Source organism: Euprymna scolopes, chromosome 27 (assembly GCF_053919585.1).
Source record: "Euprymna scolopes isolate OS-2025 chromosome 27, ASM5391958v1, whole genome shotgun sequence".
In the NCBI taxonomy this organism is placed as follows: Eukaryota; Metazoa; Mollusca; class Cephalopoda; order Sepiida; family Sepiolidae; genus Euprymna; species Euprymna scolopes.
Window position 1 is genome coordinate 59962750 of NC_136508.1, and position 2500 is coordinate 59965249.

The following is a 2500-nucleotide window of genomic DNA, read 5'->3' on the forward strand; positions in this document are numbered from 1 at the left end:
GCATTTACAAATATCAGTGATGTAGAATCATTTCTCTTAGCAAACTCCCCGGATATCTTAGCACTAAATGTAACTAACTTGCATTCTTTCATCCATTCTAACAACTTTAACATGCCTGGTCATCTTCCACTTTGTTGTAAGGATTCTGACAGATACATGCACGGACTAGGAATCTATATTCGTAACACTCTCTCCATGTCTAGGGAATCTAAATTAGAATCAGACGACCAGACCTTCATGTGCTTTAGATTCATTTTACAACATAGTGTTAACTAATTATGCCTTCTTCAGCACTCTCCCTTGACCCAAGGCTGTACTCTAATCAATCATATGTCTGACAGCATAGATGTAGCAGGATTTTTTGACTCTAGCGCTCAAAAACATGTATTGGCTCTAGCGCTCAAATACATGTACTTGATGACCTTAATGTCCACCAAAGTAATTGACGTGGTTTCTCTAACTACGCAGACACAGTTAGTACCATCATCAATAACTATTCTATATCCCATTCCATGACATGACAGTAAAGCTCCCAGTCCGTATCCCAGATGGTCAGGACCCTAAAGCCTACCTTCTGGACTTATTTCTGATCACAGTCAATGAAGATTGTGCAAAAAAAAAATGCGCGTTGCTTATTCGGGAATGCTGATCATGTTCTGATACTGATAGACATCACTCTAACTCCTCGATCACTAGTTGAAGAGCTAGTGCTCAAAACGACAATGTACTACAATAAGGCTAACTGGGATGCCACCAGGGATCACATAAGAGATACGACATGAGGAAATATCTTTCATCTTCCTGGGGAACAATGCGCAAATGAGACCACTGAATGATTCAAAGCGGGAATTGAAGCACATGTTCTCACACGGAAGTTCTATAGTAAATTCCACCCTCCCCAATGGTTTACTTCTACTTGCGCAGCTGCCATTTCTCAAAGGCAACATGCATGCCGCAGATTTATCCGACATAAGTCCTGAACAAACAGATAAATGTTTAGATTTTTGTTCCTTAGAAGACCTGGTTGAGTCTGAATAAAATGAACACGTAATATATACGTTTGAAGCCAAAACAACGCATTATTACAAAATAAACAGACATTTATTTTGTTTGAAATTTATATTGAAATTCATAAATATATTTCGAAGGAAATCTTCATCTTCAGTATGACTTTTTTTTTTGCCATGTTGTTGCTGGGACAAAGAATAAGCAAATATAAGTTCGTTTGCTGTTTAAACTGTATAAATGTTTATAAAAACTAGAAGTAATTGTAAGAAAGAAATAGCGACAGCTAAGAGAGAAAACACATTGAAGCGCAAAGATTAGTGACTCGTGATTTCTGGATAATCCAGAACAGTGTAGTAAATCATATGCAATCAACAATCCCCCTGATTATCCAACAATCATGTGGTTGTTTGCACGGTAATCGAGAAATTAAAGAAGCTTGCCCGTCGGTTTGCCTCAAACTCTACTTTGGATCCACTCCCTTCTTGAATTTTCTTTACGGACTGAAACCACACTAGACGATCTGAAAATCACCTCTAGTCAAGTACATGATATCATAAAAAACCTAGACGTTTCAAAAGCATGTGGACCTACTTTCATCCTGACTGTAGTATTAAAAAAAAATGCTCCGCTGACGTTGCTCCAGGTCTCTCCAAACTTTTCAACAAGTGCCTTAACGAATCATGCTTTCCTAACAGTTTACAAGAATTCTGGCGAAAGAATTGGCCCATTAAATTATCACCCGATTAGCCTCTTCCTGCTTTTCGTCCAAATATTTGAGTCCATAATTTACCAAGCACTAGTCTACCACCTTATAGATGCTAAACTTCTGTCCGCCCATCAATAGGTAAGCCCGTTCTACTGCAGATATTCTAACTGTAATCTCTGAACGTATATACCATGCACTGGATATGGCAGGGGGGGGAGGGCAGTAACCCTAGTTATATTTAAGGCTTTTGATCGGGTATGACACGATGGTCTTCTCATGAAAATCAGATCCTATGTTATTACTGGACGAATACTTAACAAAATTAAATCCTTCTTAAATAAGGTAAAAGTCTAGGTTGTCCTCGATGTCCGTACGTCAAAACAATGATATAAATGCGGGTGTACCTCAGGGGTCGCTCCTTGGACTTTTTTAATTCCTGATATTCATAAATGACCTTCCTGATAAAATTGTCTCTGAGATGAGTATATTTAGTGACGAGATCACACTCTATAACAGGCACGAGGGGAAGACGAATAAACACATATCCAAGGTAATGCCGGAAACCCCAGACGAAGATCTCCAGTCTGTAGTGGAATCGGAACAAAAATGAATGGTACTAATTACAAAAACATTTTCATCCAACAATAGCTTTGGCTAATGATACATTACCTGAAATTACTTCGTTCAAACTCCTCGGCTTAACATTCCCAGGGAACACGAGTTGAAACAGATACACTGAGTACATTGTCGCAGCTGCTGCGAAGAAGGTTGGTTCTGTCCAACGTG